This window comes from Sinocyclocheilus rhinocerous, unplaced genomic scaffold, assembly GCF_001515625.1.
Source record: "Sinocyclocheilus rhinocerous isolate Xijiao unplaced genomic scaffold, SAMN03320098_v1.1 scaffold4035, whole genome shotgun sequence".
Classification (NCBI taxonomy): domain Eukaryota; kingdom Metazoa; phylum Chordata; class Actinopteri; order Cypriniformes; family Cyprinidae; genus Sinocyclocheilus; species Sinocyclocheilus rhinocerous.
The window spans coordinates 178,620-183,774 of NW_015641432.1; the positions used below are offsets into that span (position 1 = coordinate 178,620).

Here is a 5,155-nt window from a genome sequence, read left to right on the forward strand (position 1 = left end):
GACGGTAACTTGGGGAGAAGTATTGTTGAATAAGTTATGTTATTATTGTTTTCTTTGTGCACAAAAAGTATTCTAGTAGCTTCGGAAAATTACAGTGCAAAAAAAACAATAATAACATACATAATAAACAACGCTGATTACGATGATTATGTTCTGGGGTAGGCTACTCTCCAAAATAGCGGAAGACGGTAACTTGGGGAGAAGTATTGTTGAATAAGTTATGTTATTATTGTTTTCTTTGTGCACAAAAAGTATTCTAGTAGCTTCGGAAAATTACAGTTGAACCCCTGATGTCACATGGACTATTTTACCGACGTCCTTTCACATTTCTGTGCGTTGATCGTGGTAATATCATTGCTGTCTATGGAGGGTCAGCGAGCTCTCAGGTTCCATCAAAAACATCTTAATTTGCGTTCCGAAGATGAACGGCATGAGGGTGAGGAATTAATTACATAATTTTCATTTTTGGGTGAACAAACCCTTTAAATGTAATGTTTTTTTCTTTCTTTCTTTTTTGTACTTCAAAATGTTGTATTGTTTTATTTTAGAAAATAACTAAAAATAACTAACATAAAATGAACTGTCTTTCCCTCTGCCTTGTTTTCTTTAACCAGCCCTTTCATCCCCCTTTTTGTCCCATGGGAAATTACAACAGTATAAAGCCTGGACCCTGCTGCATGAATCTTTCCTCTCTTTCTCCCTTTTGTATCAGAATGTCACACTAGGAATCACACTATAGGTCAAACAGTGGCAGAGTCTATACTATATGGGAGCATCCTTGAATGTAGATTAGATTACTCCCTTCATGTGTAATGTGTGTATAGATAGATAGATAGATAGATAGATAATTAGATAGATAGATGAAAACGCTTTTTTTTAATTGTTTGTTTGTTTGTGTAGAGAGCGTGCAGGGGTCTCCGTTGAACGCCCATTCCAGCCCCTGTGAATTCCAACTGGACGCTTTGAAACCTTTTATGGGCGGTGCTCCGATGTAAAAATCAGTCTGCTTGCTTATTGGTTGGTTAAACGTCATATTGAAATGTCTTAGGGGCTAAGCCCCTCCCACCGGAGTTGAGCTGCACGTCTGCTGTGTTGATACCGAACAAAATGGCTGTAGAGGCTTGATCCTGACTCGACACTCTCAGCGCTTTCTCCGGACACTCCGCACTTATTCCTGGATATTTCCACTCGTTTTAAAAACATCTCTGGATTTTCCCACACGACTGCCGCCAGACTGCCCGCCACATCGCTCGCTATCTTTATTTTTGCACTTTAATGAAACAGCTCGCATCGTATAATCTCATGTCAGTCTACCAGACAGTAGCAGCTTCAAACTGCCCTCTTCTTCATTTTGCACCGTAGATGAGATGCTATTTCTGATGACCAATTTATGCCACTGTACTTGACAAACTGCCTCGCTGTTTTATTTTTTTCCGTCTTTTCAAGGGTAACGTTATATGTCATGGAAAGTCATTGCTGTTTTTCCAGCATGCATGCATCTATAATCTCCATCAGAGCCCAAAACTCTGAGTGCATAGAAATTTCAGTCACACACTGAATTTTGCGTTTACTTTCGTTCTGCTGCCTTTTTGGGGCTGTTTCGGAAGTTCAGCTGCTTCATACATTGTTACTTGGGTCTGTCTGTTTTTTTCGGGGGGGAAAATGCCTTTTGTACCGCTGTACAACATGCGACACTTTTTTTTTTTACAGAAAGCTGCCAAAGCTCGACTTGTGAACAAAAAGGTAAGTTGAGATATTGGCTCCGTCTCAAAACCTCGGCTGCTGACTCGTTAACATCTACGATTGCAACCAATGTTGTCTAGATAGGCAGCTCACTAGGTTTAAAAAAAATCTTTGATCATCTCTAAAACAGGCTGCGAGTTCAACTTTAAGTCTAATCCGTTGAAGACATTTGTGTGCTGTGGTTTAGTGGTTAAAAATCTGGGCTGTTACTTGAAAGCTTGTAGCTTCTAACTCAGCGACGAGTTTGACCATAAACACGCTTAACCAAGTTACTGCAGGTAGACTGAGCCTGTAATGTGTTTACTGTTAGTTACTTTGCTGACTGGGTCAGATAAATGATGGCTTGGAATAAATACTGTTTTAGATTTATCCAACTGCTGTTTAGTCGCGTAATCTGTAATTAGAGCCTTTATTTACACTGAAATAATTTTAAAAAAATAGTCTTTCATTTTGTTCTATTTATTTACCTGTGTTTATTTTTTTAAATATACTGTGCTCAGATATGTTAATTAGCATACCAGACTACCACAGTTCCATAGTAATAAACTATGCAGTGAATCTGATATTTGGTTATTTTAATTTAATGTTAATTTGGTTGCACTGAAAAAAATTTTTCATTCATCCAATTAAAAAAATGTAGGGTAATGATTCACATCTATATTTTTTAACTTGAGCCAAAATAAATAACTTGCCCTAAGGGGAGTGATATCATGTTGTCAGTGTCAAAAAATATCCCTAAAACGTTTCTGCATTTTTAAATGTTTGAGGTGGTACAAAATGAAGGGCTGGACTTTCGCCATTACTCTTCCTGTCTCTCAAAATAATAGAAGATTCCGGTGTGAATCTGGTGGGTACAGCTAATATTGCATGCATCTGATCCTATTAAACATTACACTTAAAATCCTCCAATTAACAGGCTCCTCACTGTTGCCATGTTCTTTCACACTGAAAGGGATCTATTCATCATGAAATAAAATTTCTGTTGGTTATGGGATTTCCAGCAAAACACACAAAGAGGACAGCCTATAACTTGTGTACTGACATATATTTTACTGGAAAGAGAAAAGAAAGACTAGAAGTCAAAAAGGTCAATTAGAGTTAGTTTCTTAGATCTAGCCTAGATTCTTGCTCTGTTAGCTGTTTATATTCACAAACTCATGTGAATATGAGTTGGGTCATTTGTTTCTCCTTGTGAAATATCTAAATACTTCTAAATACTCAGAGCAGTTAGATATTTTTGCATTTTTTTTTTAATGTAAAAATTATAATTTTATTTAGATAACCATCTTTGCTCTCTGAGAAATAGGAATTTGGATTTGCCATCCTTCTCCCCTATTATTCTAGTACTTGTTATCCATATTGTCACTGTGTGCTTTGTAGCTTTGCTTATTGTCTTGTGCGCTTAATTGAGAACCATAATTTTTTTCTTCGATCTATTTTCTCTCTTGAAAATCATGTCACACTTGGCTGATGCCAGTGATAAAATGAATAGGGCAATTCACTTGTAATTCATAACCCGTCTACCCTTTGAGTGTGTGCTGCTCAACCTTAATTATAAATCACACCAAAACGAGGAGCTCCTTTGCTCCAGTACACCCAGATTCAGCTCTCCCCCCTTTCGTCTGGTTTTAGGAAACCACCGTCCCTCATGGCTCTGCAGGGGATTGGGGTCAAAGCTTGGAGGCGTGAGACGCCAGTGTTCAGCTTGTCAAAAAGGCAAAAAGGGCAAGCAAGAGCTTGTAAAAGTAGAAAGAGACTGGGAATTCCTTGTCTTTCATGGGATTCTCTGTGTACATTGTGGCTTTCTATTTGGTGTCTAGCCCCACTTTATAGCTGGACATAATTTAATATTGGCTTCTGTGGCTGCACACTGCCTCCGTCTTGCTCTGATAAAATTAGAGCACATTGTTCTTGTCTGCACAGATTTCAAAGGCTGGCTGTGGTGAACTCTCCTTTGCTGGAGTTCAGTTTGCATTTCTGTAACAGTAGAATAGTTTGCCTGATTTTCATTCTTTCCTGTGCCTAGAATTTTTAATGAATTAATTATTATGTTTTTTTTAAGGAGGTATTTTTCTTCAGGCAGTTGTGTAGTATCAAACCACATATTTGTAATTGCTTAGATTAAAATAAAATATCCCAGGAGGTTAGACAGTGCTGACCTGGCATCGAAACGCAATTTAGGTAGACGCTATGAGATCTTTCCACCCATATTTCTCTCATTACCTCATCATCGCACCACAGTCCAGTCCAGTTCAGTTTAACATTGAACCCTCTGATGTAAGAGACTGACATCCTCTTGTCCATGTGAGAGGAGAATGGTGCGCCACGCTGCAGGACAGGATGGGGTACAGGTTAGGGAAAGAACTGGAGAAGAAAGGATTTGTGAGTGTTGGCTGGTGTCCCAGAAAATGTCCCTGCTGTGTTGCTGGGTCCTTTCCCCATTCTGTCTTATGATAGCATTTTGCTATAAACTCTAGGCAGAATAAAAGCTTCATGTCATTGAGATTGTGAGTTTGTGGATTATTGCATTTCAGATTAACAAATTTTGTTTCATCCCTTGTTCTATTTTGGAGATCCCAGGTCCCTATTAATTAGTCAGAAAACATCAATCTTAAACAGCGACTTTAATGATGTCTAATATTTTGAGAACGGATACTTCAAATATCCTTTTGGGGGGAAAAAATTAATATTTTATTTTTTCAAAATATAATTTTAAAATATTTTAAATTTTAAATATAAAAAAAAAAAAGTTAGTGATCTCAGAGCCTAGGTAAAACAGCATGAATACCAAGCAACCCCAAAACGGAAAGTTAGTGTCAGAAGAACACGAATATTTTGTAGATTCTTCTTTGTGGTTTCTAAGTTTAGTTATAGGATAGTTTCGTACATGGCTCAACTGTAATTTTTTTTCTGCTTAGTTGTGCCAGTAGCACTGATTTTAGTAGTGCAGAAGTTCCAACATTTTATTCTACAAATACACTGTTAGACATTTTCAAAGGGTTTTTACAGTAACTTACAGGCAACACTGTTGCAAAACATTCCTGGCTTTTTTATCATTTTCAAAATATTCTATTTTATATTAAGTACACTATCACAAATTTTTCTTAGAGTTTCTAGGCAGCTGTTTAACTTCATCTTGCAGCCAAAAAACAAGGGATAGAATGCATGTGTTTGATTAATGAATGTCAGTGACATTAAGAATTGGCCTATTAGGGCAAGTAGGCCTGTCACGATAACAACTTTTTGTTGTGCGATATATTGCCCCAGAAATAATTGCGATAAGCGATATTATTGTCATTTTAAAGACCATTTTATGCCACTGAATATATAATCATAATGTAACAGCATAATAATGCAAGAAGGCCTACACACTTCCAAATGACAACAAACTTTTAATTTTAAGAATATTTAG

General features: G+C 37.1%; 1 protein-coding gene across 2 annotated transcripts in view; it reads left to right on the forward strand.

The window, feature by feature from the left end:
• Positions 1 to 1,036: 1,036 nt before the first annotated feature.
• LOC107754870 (trinucleotide repeat-containing gene 6C protein-like) overlaps positions 1,037 to 5,155 on the forward strand; it is a 68,696-nt gene continuing 64,577 nt past the window's right edge. For both annotated transcript variants that reach the window (XM_016571481.1, XM_016571482.1), the window contains exon 1: positions 1,037 to 1,743. The gene's annotated coding sequence lies outside the window, so the exon portion shown is untranslated. The remainder of the gene's footprint in view (positions 1,744 to 5,155) is intronic.